Here is an 18,308-nt window from a genome sequence, read left to right as displayed (position 1 = left end):
GGGGGAGATAGGGTGAGCTTCAGGAGAAAGGGATGGTTGTTCAAAACATACACACTGTGTGGGTGTGTGTTTGTGTGTTTCTATGTATTTATATGTGTGTGTGTGTGTGTGTGTGTGTGTGTGTGTGTGTGTGTGTGTGTGTGTGGGTGTGTGGGTGGTTTTTTACAAGCAGTACATTTAAAGCATTAATATATTTTCTGGTAACACTTTACAATAAGGTACACAGAAACGTAGGTAGTTACTGAGGAACGAATGAGTAACGAATGAGGAACGAATGAGGAACGAATGAGTAACGAATGATGAACGACGAAGTGACAGTTACTCAGTAACTACTGAGGAGTTACTGGTAAACAGACCAGGGGACTACTGAGGAACGAATGAGTAACGAATGAGGAACGAATGAGTAACGAATGATGAACGACGAAGTGACAGTTACTCAGTAACTACTGAGGAGTTACTGGTAAACAGACCAGGGGACTACTGTATTCGTTACTGAGTAACGAATGATGAACAACCAGGGGCCCTAAAGTGACAGTTACTCAGTAACTACTGAGGAGTTACTGGTAAACAGACTAGGGGATACTGTATTAATGAATCATTCTGTGAAATAGCAAACTGACCAATTGATTATGAAAGCAACTGAATTTTCCTGGGATTTCACAATTAGTTAATAAATTAACAACACACAGACGGGATGATTGTCATATTTTAATAAAGATATTCACAATACATACATTCATATTCACATTTAAGGTTTATTATGTGGCATTAGTAATGTTGAAGGCTTAAAAGCAATTGTCCACCACTGCAGGGCACGCTTTAAACCTGCCTCCCTTGGTTTCAAGCGCTGTCGAGGGCTGGCTTGGGTCCCACACTGGATCGACTGGTAGAGCTGGATCTGACTGATGAGTTGTTACTCTTTCGCGATCCATTCGTTCACCAGTAGTTAAGCTTCATGAATCATTCGTTTACCAGTAGTGAAGCTTTTTGTGTACCTTCATGTAAAGTAATGCATCATACTGAGTTGTTACTCTTTCGCGAACCATTCGTTCACCAGTAGTTAAGCTTCATGAATCATTCGTTTACCAGTAGTGAAGCTTTTTGTGTACCTTCATGTAAAGTAATGCATCATACTGAGTTGTTACTCTTTCGCGAACCATTCGTTCACCAGTAGTTAAGCTTTATGAATCATTCGTTTACCAGTAGTGAAGCTTTTTGTGTACCTTCATGTAAAGTAATGCATCATACTGAGTTGTTACTCTTTCGCGAACCATTCGTTCACCAGTAGTTAAGCTTTATGAATCATTCGTTTACCAGTAGTGAAGCTTTTTGTGTACCTTCATGTAAAGTAATGCATCATACTGAGTTGTTACTCTTTCGCGAACCATTCGTTCACCAGTAGTTAAGCTTTATGAATCATTTGTTTACCAGTAGTGAAGCTTTTTGTGTACCTTCATGTAAAGTAATGCATCATACTGAGTTGTTACTCTTTCGCGAACCATTCGTTCACCAGTAGTTAAGCTTTATGAATCATTCGTTTACCAGTATGAAGCTTTTTGTGTACCTTCATGTAAAGTAATGCATCATACTGAGTTGTTACTCTTTCGCAAACCATTCGTTCACCAGTAGTTAAGCTTTATGAATCATTCGTTTACCAGTAGTGAAGCTTTTTGTGTACCTTCATGTAAAGTAATGCATCATACTGAGTTGTTACTCTTTCGCGAACCATTCGTTCACCAGTAGTTAAGCTTTTTGAACCATTCGTTTACCAGTAGCGAAGCACTTTCGGGTTAGTTATAAAACCCCAAACCACTGATGACAATGAGGGATCTACAGCCACTTTAGTTAAAAATGTATACAACATAGGGAAATATATATACATATACTGCGCTCATGACACATAATAACATATAACATAATAACAGGATAATATAGAAAATATTAACAATTTAAAACACAAACAGAAACAAAAAAAGACATTTTAAAATGTAACAAAAAAAGGCACTCTAAAAACAAAACAAAAACCAGCTCTCTTCATCTGACACGGCTGTAGCGATCCATCGCCTCTTCTGGGGTGAGGACTGAAACAAAGAAAATTATAAACATGTATTAACAGTAGTATTTTGTCAGGATGATGGTAGTGCAGTTGGTTAGGGGTTTACTAGTATTAATACTATTCTTGTATTAGGGTTATATAGTGGCAAGTTAGTTCTAAATTACATTCTAGAGTAATGAATGTACAGAGGTATAATAATAATAATTATTAAATTGTAATTTCCAGTAGTATCAAGAGTACTGTGAGTGTACTGTCTATTCAAGTAGTATTATCTGTACTCTTTAACAGTAGGTTATTATAAATCAAATGAGCACAACTAGAGAGTAAAGTGGGAGTACTGTATAGTTTAGACAAGTGGTAGAATAAGTGGATTATATTGTTTAGTGTTATTTGAAAGCCATGTTCCTGCTGTAGCTTCATCCATTATGCTGCTTTGAACAGTCATGTATTGAACAGTCAGACGTGTTCAGACGTGGCTTTGATATTATAAGCAGACTTGGGACCAGCTGACCACCTAGCTCGTTAAATAAATGGGTAAGAATTGATCAATTAATCCAGCACCATGAATATAACCATAACCAAAAACTTTTTTATTTTCTACTTAGTAGACTAACTTAAAGTGGCTTAACTGACCTCAATCTAATTTATGTCATTGCTGTTCTAAGTTCCTTCCCATTCCCAAAGCACTTTCCGGTTACGATATCATGTAAAGGTAGATACTTGGTTACTGCAATGTTCAAGTACAAATGGAGTAAATATTACTAGCATCCTCTTGTCTTGGATCCCCTCTAGACACTAGCCTTCAACCAGTTAAGGTGAGCACCCTTATTTTAACATCATAAAACCAGGAAGTAGAAAAGAGGTTTAAAAGTAACCCTATTATAGTGTTTTCATAGTGACGTTCATCAGTTATTAATCATTATACTGTGTACAACTACATTTCACAGTCACATGAATCTGAGTATATCTGTTAAGTATGCCTGCTTCCTCTGCTGCAGTTTGGCTACTGCGCTGTTCGGATTGTTCCCGCTGACTCGATGGCGCTGTAACATTTTGGAGCACAGAAAGAATGGTTGGTGTAAGGGGCTCAAAACCTTATGAAGAATATTGATGAATGCATACAGAGTGACGTTTTTGTTCATTTGAAAATTGTATGGATACCTTAAAAATATATATATACAGTTAGTTAAGAAATAAGGGTTTTATTCACTTTGGGCAATGACATTATCCATTGTCTTTAATGTTATAATATGTAATAATAATATGTATGATCATATGTCATTTTGATTTATGACAAATCATCATCAATTCATTTGTCATGGTTCCACATGCAGTCCATTGTGTAGAATACATGTTTGAGAGATTCAGTTGTTAACATTACATACTGTAACTATGGACTAAAATGAAAAGAAAAAAAACAGGGAGAAAGGTATTGCCGTAATAGCACTATAACAGTGTAATGTAGCAGTCTTCGGGTTTTTTAGTAGTTAAAAACAACTCCAAAAACTATTCAAAGACGTGGTAACTGACTCGCCTAATTTAACATTAGATAAGTGGTTGAACCGTCGGTCTTTTGACCTAGTTAAGAGTTAAACTTTTGTGTTTGACAGATAATTAAAATTTGCTTGCAACGTCGGCTATCTAGCCAGCTAGCAATCCATTGGTTAGTGACAAGGTTAGCTAGCAAGGCCAAAAAATACGTGATAGAACAGACGTGGTACGATGTCAAATTAGCTCATTTTAGGAAGCTAAGCAATGTGACCGAATCATTACACTCTCAATTAATAATGAAATAACTTTAAAGCATGTACTTACATTCTAACATGGCTGTCTCTACATGTGGAAGCTCTTCCGTGGGCTGCCTTTTTCTCTCACTCTTTCGCTGAGTCTCCATTGTCAAGTCCTTCTGCACGACCTCCTTGCCCGTCGACGGAAGAGAGTGGGCGTGTCCGACGCATGGGGTAAAACGATCTGCGTATAACGTGCCCCTACCCACTGTACACGTCCGTCGACGACAAGGGACGCTCCCGAATTGCATTGTGGGTCCGCATGTGCAAGACAGGAAGACGGTTTGATGCGAAGTTATCATGACCCTGCACGCTAAAGTACTCAGTCTTATTGAGGGAAGACAGACTTTTAAAAAGAAATTAAAATTGATAAAATGGCTCCAAAAGAAGAAGTTACTTAAAGCCAAAATAAAATGCAAACTCTGCAAAAAGAGCATGAAAATGAAGGAAAACGCAAACGTTGACGGACTGCAGTGGTAAGTATTCTTTTTTTGGTACGGTTTTTATCGATGACTTCCTTTGTTTACTGATATGTCATGTTCTAAATTCAAGTTCAGTAACATTAATATTTATCATGAAGAAATGTGTTTTCTTCTGTAGGCAGTGCCGACGTAATAAACATAGAGGGAAAACGACGAGGAAGTCAGTGAGGTGCGGGTCACTTTTTGAGAGGAGCAAATTGTCCCTATTCAGCTGGATGAAATACATTTATAGGTAAGGTATGCAGTAAGGCTGTACGGTATGGACTACAATTTATATCACGGTATGATTTGAGGCATATACGGTAATGCCGTATTATAACACGGTATGTTAATTTTATCTTCTAATTTCTATATAAATGTTTCTGAAGGGGTATCATCAGCCAATCAGCGTTCACTCCCTGAGGGACGTAACATAACAGCCAATCAGCGTTCACTCCCTGCAGTCCAGACTAGAGTGAATCGCAGCACTCCCGGAGCTCTATATCTAAATAATATAATTAAGCAATAGATCACGACAGGCTGTGGTATACGGTCATTATACCACAGTTATTGAGTAATTGTAATTGTTGTATTTGAATGTTATTATTGTGTCATGCACACAGTTATGACTTATGACTTCTTAGGCTTTAAAAACACTTTGAAACTCATCAAATTCACATCGTTTTGGCCAGAGGACCAGCATAATTTCTTAACCGTGCAAACAAAATAATCTTTGACTTTGACATGTTCTAGAATTTTTTATTAATTGTCGGTCCTAATGTTTATTTTTCTGTCTTCTACTACTTTATCACAGTATGGAAGGGGGAGATTTGGAGCTACCTGGAGGAGGAGAAAATGGGTCTTCTTCCTTGGCAGATTGCTGCATGACATTGGCCACGAACACCAATAACATTTCATTGAGTTTTGTTGAAACTTCTTTTCTTTGTTAGATTTTTTCAGTGTTCTTCAGAAATGCCTTGTTAAAAGTGCAGCCTTTATTTTTGTTACATTTTAAAATGCCTTTTTTTGTTTCTGTAATATTTTCTATATTATCCTGTTATTATGTTATATGTTATTATGTGTCATGAGCGCAGTATATATATATATATTTCCCTATGTTGTATACATTTTTAACTAAAGTAGCTGTAGATCCCTCATTGTCATCAACAGTGGTTTGGGGTTTTATAACTAACCCGAAAGTGCTTCGCTACTGGTAAACGAATGGTTCAAAAAGCTTAACTACTGGTGAACGAATGGTTCGCGAAAGAGTAACAACTCAGTATGATGCATTACTTTACATGAAGGTACACAAAAAGCTTCACTAATGGTAAACGAATGATTCATGAAGCTTAACTACTGGTGAACGAATGGTTCGCGAAAGAGTAACAACTCAGTATGATGCATTACTTTACATGAATGTACACAAAAAGCTTCACTAATGGTAAACGAATGATTCATGAAGCTCAACTACTGGTGAACGAATGGTTCGCGAAAGAGTAACAACTCAGTATGATGCATTACTTTACATGAAGGTACACAAAAAGCTTCACTACTGGTAAACGAATGATTCATAAAGCTTAACTACTGGTGAACGAATGGTTCGCGAAAGAGTAACAACTCAGTATGATGCATTACTTTACATGAAGGTACACAAAAAGCTTCACTACTGGTAAACGAATGATTCATGAAGCTTAACTACTGGTGAACAAATGGTTCGCGAAAGAGTAACAACTCAGTATGATGCATTACTTTACATGAAGGTACACAAAAAGCTTCACTACTGGTAAACGAATGATTCATAAAGCTTAACTACTGGTGAACGAATGGTTCGCGAAAGAGTAACAACTCAGTATGATGCATTACTTTACATGAAGGTACACAAAAAGCTTCACTACTGGTAAACGAATGATTCATGAAGCTTAACTACTGGTGAACGAATGGATCGCGAAAGAGTAACAACTCATCAGTCAGATCCAGCTCTACCAGTCGATCCAGTGTGGGACCCAAGCCAGCCCTCGACAGCGCTTGAAACCAAGGGAGGCAGGTTTAAAGCGTGCCCTGCAGTGGTGGACAATTGCTTTTAAGCCTTCAACATTACTAATGCCACATAATAAACCTTAAATGTGAATATGAATGTATGTATTGTGAATATCTTTATTAAAATATGACAATCATCCCGTCTGTGCGTTGTTAATTTATTAACTAATTGTGAAATCCCAGGAAAATTCAGTTGCTTTCATAATCAATTGGTCAGTTTGCTATTTCACAGAATGATTCATTAATACAGTATCCCCTAGTCTGTTTACCAGTAACTCCTCAGTAGTTACTGAGTAACTGTCACTTTAGGGCCCCTGGTTGTTCATCATTCGTTACTCAGTAACGAATACAGTAGTCCCCTGGTCTGTTTACCAGTAACTCCTCAGTAGTTACTGAGTAACTGTCACTTCGTCGTTCATCATTCGTTACTCATTCGTTCCTCATTCGTTACTCATTCGTTCCTCAGTAGTCCCCTGGTCTGTTTACCAGTAACTCCTCAGTAGTTACTGAGTAACTGTCACTTCGTCGTTCATCATTCGTTACTCATTCGTTCCTCATTCGTTCCTCATTCGTTACTCATTCGTTCCTCAGTAACTACCTACGTTTCTGTGTACCTTATTGTAAAGTGTTACCTATTTTCTCATATATCTATATATCTTCTCATTTAGCAGAAAATGTATCCGAAGCCCCTTGAGTTATGAAGATTCAATCATTAAGGAGTTGGGTATCTTGCCCAACTTCAAACTGTGGGGATCGAACCCAGTACCTTTCAGCTGGGAGTCGAACACCCTAGATACTCCACTCACTTTTCACCCTACGATGTTTTCAGACATCTAAAATTTCGGTAACGAAAAAATACTTTTTGAGACATTGTGATCATCTCAAATGGTTCATCGATTCTGATTGACTGTTTAAGATCGGTGGAAGATGATCGCTTTCCAGTCATGAGATCAAAACTGGAATGATCTCAACTTGCCCCTGAAAACCTGTACAACCAGCAAGGACCGGTTCAAACCTTTATGAACTCTGTGAGCATCATTAAACCACAGAACTGGACAGAAATTAATGGGACAAAAAAATAGTTTGAGAGCAGTAGCCCCGCACCATTAATATTCATAAAATGCTGAGGCACTTAGTTTCATGGTCGGAGACGGTGGGAGCATTAACTGTGCTATGCATCTCACCCTACACCCCCTCATTACACCCTTACTACTGATAAAACCCTTTTCAACACCAATCCCAGGAGCCAGGATTATGTGCTCGCTGGTTGTATGTTGCTTCGCTCAACATCGGCTGGTGAATGTGTTACATAAAACCCCAGGAGGTGCTTTAAGATGCAGCAGTAAAAAATGAACAACTGTGGCCGGCCGGCCATTAGAGGACCACCTATTGAACTGGCGGTAATAGACCTTATAAATCCAATGGCCATGTTGCTCACCCAGCGGGGGAGGGGGGTGGGGGTGGAGGTGGGGGGTGCTGGGGCTGACTGATGTCAGTACCAGTGGTGTTTTGGATAAGAATCAACAGGCTGAATGGCACCAAAGAGACTCATTCACAAGACTGTATTCTGTAGAAGGCTGTATTCCCTCCCACCGGACCTGATATGCATCTCCTTCACCTCCACAGAACCCCCCAGAGAAGACACACTTGCAAGCCTTGCAAGATAGAACCGCGCGCGCGCGTGTGTGTGTGTGCATGTGTGCAATTATATGTAAAAATACATGTATTAACATATTTGTGTTTCTGCAAGTGTGTTTGTGTGTGTGTGTGTGTATGTATTAACATGTTTGTGTGTGTGTATATAATTATATGTATCTTCCTGTATTGATATGTATGTATGTATTTATGTGTGTGTGCGTTTGTGTGTGTGTGTGTGTGTGTGTGCGTGCATGTGTGTGTGTGTGTGTGTGTGTGTGTCTGTTAGTGCATTTGTGTGTGTGTGTGTGTGTATCTACATGTATCTGTGTGTGTGTGTGTGTGTGTGTGTGTGTGTGTGTGTGTGTGTGTGTGTGTGTGTGTGTGTGTGTGAGAGAGCAGGTCAGAGATCCCTGACACTATTGGTAGATGCTGCTGTTGAAGATGTTTTTATATATGCTGTCATTCTCTGGAGCAGCAAACTCTCTCCCGCCGGATGGAGCCGCCAGACTGCTGGACTTCGTGCTATGAATGTTTAATGGGACCGCCAGTGTATGTATGTGAGGGTGTGTGTGGGTGTGTGTTTGTTTGTGAGACTGTATGATGGTGTGTGAATGTGTGTATGCATGTAGGGTTTGTATGTACATGTCTGCATAAGTGCATGTATGTGTGTGTTTGTGTGTGAGAGTGTGTGAGAGAGACAGACAGTGTATGTGTGTGTGTGTGTGTGTGTGTGTGTGTGTGTGTGTGTGTGTGTGTAAAGAGGAGGAGGAGATAGAGGAAAGAGAGTGGGAAGCAAAGGGGGAGAGAGAGGAGGCAGAAGAGGGAGAGAGAGAGGAGGATGGGGAGAGAGGAGGAAGAGGGGGAGAGAGAGGAGCAGGGGGAGAGAGGAGGAGGAGGAGGGAGAGGAAGGAGAAGGGGATAGAGAGGAGGAGGGGGCAAGAATTAGAGAGAGGGGAAAAGAGGGAGATGGAGAGGCTCAAAGGATAGAGGGACATAAAGACAGAGGGAGAGGATGAGAGAGAACGAGAGAGAGAGAACGAGAGACAGAGGGAGAGAAAGAGAGAGAGAAAGAGAGAGAGAGAGACCCAGGGAAGCATGGTAAGTGGGGGTTGGTTATCCCACTTGACAGCTGACCCTCCTCCACAGAGGACAGGGTTTGTGTTAAATGTGTTCAATTAAGAAAGAAAACACTGGGCACACAGGGGGGGGACTGGAGCCAAGTCACACACTCACACACACACACACACACACACACTCCCACGCTCACACACTCTCTTGCTCTCAGCTGCACTAACGGCAGGGGAGACATGCAAGCTCACAGTCGGAAAACCTTAGAATAATTCATAGGAATTGCAAGACACTCGGATAACGGATGCCAAATAGCCTGGGCGAGCTGGCGTTAGTACGTTTGTAAATCCTCACACACCTAGCCTTAAGAAGCGGCTAACTCTAACTCTAACTCAGCGGCTTCTAGCCGCTGAGTTAGAAGCCTGGGCTTTTAGCTCAGTGGTTAGAGCGTTCGACTCCCATGCCGGTAGTGTCGAAGTTCGAGAGGTGACAGGTTCAAGACCCACGAGCGGTCAAATCGCACGCAAAATAAAAAATGGACATGCACTTCCACAGACAAATTTTTAGTTAGGCTGTGTAATATCACCAATGTTCCTGGTGTGTGCAGCATCTGATACAAAGATAAAACCACGGGCAATACGGATATTAAACCAACACAACGTAGGCGTTAAACTGTTGCTGATGTTGAACAGACACTGGATTTAGCCTTTTATCAAACGTAGACCAAGAACAAAACACAAACTCTCAGGTAGATCCACATTCCATTGGGTATTGAGGCAGAATTGAAAGCATTCTTTACGTACATAATGTCCGTCTAGACTCAAAGTAAAAACGTTTACCCAGAATCCCTCCAAGGCAGTGGCAGCTGCTGGTCTTTCAAAGAGGGGAAGCTTATTTTCGGCCTACATCATATCAATTGTCAATTTATTTATATAAATTATTATTTATTATATATATTTATGTAAATTCTGCTCTCTGTTCTTTTTCAAGGAAATGCTATGTAACCCTGTCATACCAACTAGCTGTCTTTTTCAGTGACTTGACCAGTGTCCAATGGCCAACAGAGCTCTCAATGGCCAGCAGAGCTAGGCTGCTTAAACAACCTTGGCCCATTGTGTTACGGTTGTAGAACTTGAGCTGCTTTAAACAGGAGAAGCTCCTTTCTACACCTGCAGATGTAGCTCCAATTGTTGCCACTAATGAGAACAGTTTGTAAAGCTGAGGCATTGCACTGTCCAACTCCATGTCTTTAAGGAACACCAGGAAATCACACAGCGTTCCCCTCTCACCCTGCAAGTCCTGACTGTCCTGATCTGAATACAGGACTTGATTCCTTGGACTTGGTCCAAAACCGACGAGTTAGTCTGACTAAGTTATGGTTTCCATTGGTTCGAAGCAGAAATAAATAAAAATCAGTCTTTGCGTGATATACATAATGTATATCTAGCGATAGCACCACAGAAAATGCATTTCCATCCCTTTATACAAATATATGCTGCTTTTGTGTAAACCTTTTCACAATAAGTCCCACAGGCGGAGGAGTTATTGACACTGTTGATCAAATCGAGACAGCTTTGACATCAAAACTGCATTTTCTTTCTTTAAACCAATTAATAATTAATTACCTTTTCAGTTGACAGTTGACAAAGAGAATGAGTGTGAATGGTTCAAATCCACCTTTCACACACAACTTACAGCAGAAGACACACAGCATTAGCTTAGCAAGGATTTAACAGAAGGAAACAGAAGGAAGAAAATATATGAAGTATAAGAACATACGGAAGTAAGGAGCAACAAACATTTTCTCTGCCTCCAATACACCAACCCTTTTTTGAGGCAATCACCCCTCAACACCGTGATGTTTTCAAACAGCAAATCAACTCGCTCCGACTTCTATTCCAGCACGGTTCCACCCCTTTCCCAACCACAGACTCACAACTCACCAAAGAACACAGAATACAGGAGACAACTGTCTCACATTGAACTCAAGCCCATACGTGTAACACTAGCAAAAGGCAGGCTCTATCACCGACTGTACGGTGATCAGTTAGCTGTGGTTAGTGTCTTCGTTGGTGTACGTCTGACTCTGCTGTTTGTCATGCTCCCTGCCTTTTTTCCATCCGTCTGTCATTGTCTTTGAGGAGTGTGAGGTTCCTAACAAAGTATTTTAATTGGCCTTCGAGGGAGTCCCTACAGGGACTCGAAGGTGTTCGGAGGGAACGATATGAATCTGTGCGTTGGAGCGCTTGTGTGTCATAAGTGCGTGCCACAATAGTTGATATTCATGGTGATTCATACTCCTTTCCTTTCCATTTTCTCTTTCCTCCATCGATTGTCCTCTTATATACTTAACTACCTCTAATCCATTCTAAATGTTCTATTCTAGTTCAGTGTCTTAATTCCTCTTCATTTCCGATTGGGCTCACATTCAATCCACTCTGAATTATATTCACTTTATTCATCCCTATATTATTCTTTTTTAGTCTATCGTCGTCTCTCTATTCTATTATATTCTTTGTATTCAATTTTTATTCCATTAAAGTCGATTGGATTATGTTTTACATTACTCATAGAAAGCAATCGCGCCTTCCACAGACATGTACGTACCCACACACACACACACACGTTTCCACACAGTGGCGACCCCATGGGGAGCCCAGTGGGGTCCAGCAGCAGTAACTCGGTAACGGGGATAATATCGACTCGGTGGGGGGGGCAGAGCGCTCACTGGCCCAGCTGGACGCCTCAGAGCGTGGTGGAGACGAACGTGTGTGGAGGAAACCCACAGGAAGCAGCTCCGCGCGTCCTAGCGCCTGCGATGCTAACACAAAGCTAGCACAACGCTAACACAAAGCTCACGCGATGCTCTGGGTCGCGCTGGAGGAAGACGTGCCCCCTCGTCTATGATTCGAACATGTTTGGCACGTCTCGTCTGTGCAGTGCCGGAGGAAAGCAGCATCAGAAGCAGACAGGTACACAGGTATTCTGTCAAACACGTACAGATGTACGGATAAATAGAATCCGAGGAGAGGAAGTTTACGTTCCAGAGAGCACTTCAATCTTCAGTGACAAGCAACAAGCCAGTAGAAGCCAGTCTAATCAACAGAGCAATCCGTCAACAAGCCTTCAGATCTTCTTTCATGAAGTTTCATGTTGGTCAACTCTTACATTGCTGCTGCTGTTCTGTTGTCTCAGTCATAAAAACAAGACACAAATGACACAGAACAATTATGACAAAGCACAATAGCTTGTATCTTAATGCATTCATTGGCGATTCTCCACCATATTGAGGGGACTCAAGAGAGTACTGTAAAATCCTTTATCAACGTAAATATACCGTAAACTAGGTTAACATCAACTTTTTTTTGCCAGGTCAAGCATGAGAAACACTGTGGCAGTTGGAAACACAACAATGTCTCCCCATAATGACGGATCATTTCACGGTTTATTACTAAACAATGACCAGAAAGCATCACTCCTAACACAATAGACCTCTGAAGAATAAGTCCCGCCTCAGAGGCTCCTGGTTCCCTCGGTCAAATGTCAATGGGAAATAACATGGGGTTTTTGAATGATCGTCCATAACAAACTCAGTAGGTGGCAAAGAAGTAAAAGCTGCGTCACGTTTTCAACTACAACCTTTTTCCATCTGGTTTCCACTTGGGTTTTGGATTGTTGGGGCCGTTAAAGTAGTTAACTATTATGAAGAAGCATTATGCTAACGCCAATCTGCGCAGACTTAGGATGTCACGACTCTCCCAGTCAAGGTTGCATAGCAACGGCAATGTTTCATAGTTTGTCTTCACCGACAGTGGCACCAAAGCTCGTCCATGGAGGTGGCCTTCTACGAGCAAGTAAGAATGAAAATAATAATTTTGAATATTTATACAAAATCCAAGGAGGTCTATAACTCATTCCAGTGCTCCTATGCTTACAAAATGGAGGCCATTGTGCTGTGACGTCAAGATGAACGCGCCCTAAAGCCCTATAGCTCTAGTCCTACATGATATATACACAGCATACAGTATGATCCTTCAATCCAATTGAGTTTGTTCACCATAAAATGCATTTTGTACAGCGAGTATTTGAATTGTATATGTCATTACTGACACATAAAGATACACATGTGTATGACTAGTATGGTAATAATAGTCAACTACACATCTGAATGAACAACTACAAATCTATGTAAATAATATTTCACAAATCTGTAAAAGATATTCCACAGTTATGGTAATCATATTAAAATCTGATATGCTTGTTAGACATTTTGCAGCCGGCTTAAGCACTCATGTTGCAGCATATAGAGAGAGGGGGTGGCAGGGGGGAGGAGGGGGAAGAGGAGAGGGAGGGTGAAGAGGGGGAGGAGGAAGAGGAGGTGGAGGAGGAAGATGATTGGGGGAGAGGGAGGAGGAAGAGGTGGAGGAGGAGGAAGAGGAGAAAGAAGAGGAAGTTGAGGAGGAGGAGAGGGAGGAGGCGTAGGGGGGGAGGAGGACGTGAAGAAAGAGGAGGAGGAGGAGTAGGAGGCGGAAGATGTAGAGGAGGGGGAGGGGGAGTTGGATGAGGAAGAGAAGGGGAAAGGAGAAGGGGGAGGAGCAGGAAGACAAGATTACATGAAAATGAATGTAGGGTTCAAAGAAGGAACTGAGATTAAATAAAACGGAGGAGAAGAGCAGAGCAGAGGAGAGAGAGGGGGAGGAGGAAGGACTGGAAGGATGGATGAAAGAAAGAGGGGTGAAGGCAAGAAGAAGATGAGTGAAGACGGGAGAGAACGAAGAGCGAGAGGCAGGACCAGAGGGAGGGAGGAGGGGGGGGGGGGGGGGGGTGTAGGAGAGGGAGTGCCATAAAGAGGAGGGGAGAGAGGAGGGGGGTGGGGGGGGGTGTAGGAGAGGGAGCGCCATGAAGAGGAGGGGAGAGAGGTGGAGGGTAAAGGAGGGTGTGAGGAGTTGGGGGGAGGGGAGAGAGGGGGGGGTGTAGGGGAGGGTGTGAGGAGTTGGGGGGGAGGGGAGAGAGGGGGGGGTGTAGGGGAGGGTGTGAGGAGTTGTGGAGGAGGGGAGAGCGAGGGATGATTTCAGCAGAGAGCGGACGTGGGAGACAGTGGGGTGTCGGTTCAGTAAAACATGTTGAGAGGCATGTCGGGGAGGACAGCAGACGTGATGAGTGTGTGTGTGTGTGTGTGTGTGAATGTGTGTGAATTTTTTGCAATTCGAAGGTGTCAGCCACACACACACACACACACACAGCCTCTCTCTCTCTCACACACACACACACACACACACACACACACACACACACACGCATACTTACACAGACACATACACACACACACACACACACACACACATGCAATCTCTCTCAGACACACACACACACGCACACACACGCACACACATATACACACGCACAATTGAAAAGGTCCATTTACTTTACAGACAGGCAGTATTGACAGCCCCCTTCAACAAAAGACCCCCCCCAACAAAATCAATAACTCCCAACTGTCAAAGCGAGACCCGCATCCTGTCTGTGTCCGTCCGTCCGGCCGTAACCCCAGTGTGGCTTAAGACTGAGAGACTCTGCAGGGACTGACTTAGAGCTCAGACACAACAGCAGCTGAGTCCCCTCTCTGTCCGCCCTGTTTCTTTGTCCTCGCTTCCACGGCTGTTCGGATGATTGATGTTTTAATTAGAAATTGTTTGGTGACACAAAGGTAGAATCATTGTGTTTATGGCTGACGTATTTGCTAATGGCTTTGCCAGGGGAGTCATTCTCAAATCTTCTTCTTGCTTCTTCTTCACTTATTTACCTATGTATTACATGAAGTATTACAATGTCTAAGAGTTTTAAATACAACCCGTGACAACAGTCTAGTGGTTTAGCTCAATCCAAGCCCAAAGCTTCCGGGTTCGATTCCCAATCTCCCCAGTCTGCCTGTATAGGCATCCTTGATCAAAGATGCCCTGACTCCTACCTGCTCCTTGATGACATGTAAAACAAAGCAATGTTGTGCCTGCTAAATCAACTGTGTGCATCTGGACATTTGTGCGCTCGGGCGAAACGCCACTGGTAAGCCACATGCTGATGAGTGCACAGCGCATGATGTAGCTCTAGACTATGATGCATCATCGGTGTGACAGAATGAGAGCGAACGCTCTCATGTTAACTGATGTACCATGCTGCTGTTCATGCTAAGCTACCATTCAACTTCACTTACTTCCCCTAAACTCACTGCATCTCATATACATGTAACATGCATAATGAAGCACACGGCTTAGCTTAAAAGGCATGCGATGCCATTAGGCAAATGAGTCTGCATTCTTTCAGTATTTAATTATGTACTTCATTCTTTAATTATTTGGCTGAGATTGACGTCAGAATTGTGGAGCAGCTGCAGTCATGTACTGGTGAAGCCTCTTGCAGATGACTTTATTAATTTCAGTGGATACAGAAATACAAATGGATAGAGGATCTGGTAGGGGCTGGGCATCTTGCTCACAGATTCCTACAGGTGGACGTAGGACGTTAATGGTACCTAAACCTTAGCCAAAGGCATGGGACGCTGTTGGGCTGCTGCCACAGCCCCTTCTCCTGGAGTCCGTGTCACAACAACGGAAAGGTGCACTTCAACGTCCAGATCGGGCGATAGCATTTTGAGGTGATTGCATGCTAGCGTAGACGGTGACAGGAAGTAATCAATCACTTTCTGCTGTGATGCTACATGCTGCTTCACTAGCCCACGCAGGCCTGACCTTCCCTGTCCGGCGCGATATGCCGCTAATGGACAAGATTGAGTTTTAATCTCAGTGAAGGGGACGATGGTTTATTGACCTAGATGGACACGACTATATTTCACATAGCATAGCTGGGGAAGATAGTGTTAAGGTGTGTGTGTGTGTGTGTGTTCGTGTGTTTGTGTGTGTGTGTGTGTATGTGTGTATGTGTGTGTGTGCGTGTGTGTACATATGCACTTGTATGGGAATCGATTTTTCCACTGTGAAAGGTAATTATTCACAGTGAACCAGTTGAATAAGGTACATTGCGTCTTCTCAGTTGACAATACACAGAAATAGTCACTGCATCCTATACAATTCTTGTTCTGAACTCCTAGTACTGAACTTCTAGTTGAGTCTGAGAGAACAACGGCTAACTTCCTTTGTGTAGGAGGGTTTAATTTGATATTGGTTTCAACCACAGGGGGACGAGATGTGCCTGGCAGATTAAAGGGCTCCTATTTTACCACCTGGTGTGATGTCACTAGAGGGAGGACTTTGAAACGGCTTGTGATGGGAAATCAACACCACAGCTGGTGATAAGTGGCCCTTCACAATGGAGCCTCAGTGCACGCCGAGCCCTGGTTTATGAGGTAATTTTCAACCCCACCTAACAACCACTTCTGTTAATATAGATGATACAGGGGATTGGGGTAGAATCATACCTCAAATGGCCGGTAAAACTCTGGTATTTCACACATTTCATCTCCTCCTCTCTTCTTTTAAGTCATTTGGCTGATCACTGGGGGGATTAGCTTAGGAGGTAGAGCCGGTTGATTTGTTGACTTGGAAGGTTGCTAGTTCGAATCCCGAGCTCCTCCTAGCAGAGTGTCGAGGTGTCCCTGAGCAAGGCATCTCACCCTGACTGCTCCCGACGAGCTGGCTGTTGCCCTGCGTGGTTGACACCGCCGTCGGTGTGTGAATGTGTGCGTGAATGGGTGAATGTTAGGCAGTGTTGTAAAGTGCTTTGCGTGGCCACTGGTTAGAAAAGCGCGGTGTAAATGCAGTCTATTAACCATTAAGGAGTAGTGAGGGGACAGGGCAGTCTTACTCAAGGATTCCTACATTTAGACTGCAGGCTTACGGCCTCAAACTCACAACCTTCCCCCCCCCCCCCCCGTTCATCCTCGCCTCTAAGCATTGTCGCCTCTAAGCAAGTCCCCAGACAAACGGTCCCTCTCTAATAATAAACACTAATCGCTTCAATAGAGAGAGCCCCTTTGTTTGTTCATCATTACGTGAGCTAACAATGCTACCCTCCCTCCGGGGTCCTTAGCGCCTTCTGACGACTGTCACCGCGTCACCGCCATGAGCCGTCGCTGGGAGACCTCATTAGCCGTAAGAGCCGATGAGCGATGGCTCTCCCGACTCTAATTGGAGGATGAGGACGCCGGCTCTGCTCATGACGCGGGCTGCCAGGCCCCTCCCCCTTCCTTCCAGGGAGGGCTGACGCGCTCACCATCGTCTGAGCGTCCTTAAGGCGTGAGCACATGATTGATGAACCCAGCACAGCAAAACATGGCCGCCCTGTTGTGGAACGAAAGACAAGTAATAAATCCACCGCACAACTAAACTACGCCGCCTGCACTAAAATAAACACACAAGAACAAACACAAACAATCTGCTTCCTTGCTGAGTTTTACTGTTTGGGAGACTTCATGCATCACTTGGAGCATTTCTTTCTTTCTTTATTTATTGATGTGATGCGTGGTGTGCGTTGGTTGTCTCTCTGTATAGTGTGCTTTGTGATGGAGGTCACTTTGGATAAAAAGCATCTGCTCGATGACTACATGTAAATATAAATGTCCCCGGGGACCCAGGTGAGCTGCAGGGGCCCGAGAGGGGCCTCACAGGGCTGCTGACAGGGCGGGGCCAGCCCGGCAGCTGATTGATGATTGATTGACACGCCTGGCATCTAAAGATGATCCACAGGGGGCGGGCCGGCGGTGACCCGGAGCCAGCCAGTGCCGTGGGCCACCCCCCCCAACCGCCACCACCGCTACTTCCTGTCTTCATCATTCTTCATTATGTCTCTCCGTCTGTCCGTTTCATCTCCCTCTCTCTCTGTCACAGCCACTTCTCTCTCTCTCTCTCTCACTACCTCTCTCTCTCTCTCTGTCTCTCTACCTATCGCTCTACTTCTATGTCTCTCTACTGCTCTCTCTACCTCTACCTCTCACTATCACTCTTTCTCTCTCTCTCTATGAATCTCTCTCTCTCTACTTCCCGCTCTTTCTACCTCTCTCTCTACCTCTTTCTGTCACTGTCTACCTGTTTCTGTCACTCTCTCTCTCTAGCTCTCTCTACCTCTACCTCTCTCTCTCTGCGTCTCTCTCTCTACGTCTGTCTCTCTGTCTTTCTCTCTCTCTCTCTCTCCCTCCCACATGATGTCTATCCTTGTTTGTAGTTTATCCAGAGAAGGGCCTGAGCAGGTAGAATATGTTCTAGGTTGACCAGAGGTGTGTCTTTATGCTTACTTCTGTGTGTGTGTGTG

At 43.2% G+C, this 18,308-nt stretch overlaps 1 protein-coding gene across 1 annotated transcript in view; it reads right to left on the bottom strand.

Moving 5' to 3' along the window:
- The window catches only part of grm7 (glutamate metabotropic receptor 7), a gene marked incomplete at its 3' end in the record, with an annotated part of 134,843 nt that overhangs the window by 6,255 nt on the left and 110,280 nt on the right, over positions 1 to 18,308 (bottom strand). The window lies entirely within an intron of this gene.

Source organism: Micromesistius poutassou, assembly GCF_964030765.1.
Source record: "Micromesistius poutassou genome assembly, chromosome: 2".
Lineage (NCBI taxonomy): Eukaryota > Metazoa > Chordata > Actinopteri > Gadiformes > Gadidae > Micromesistius > Micromesistius poutassou.
This window is presented reverse-complemented; position numbering and strand designations above follow the sequence as displayed.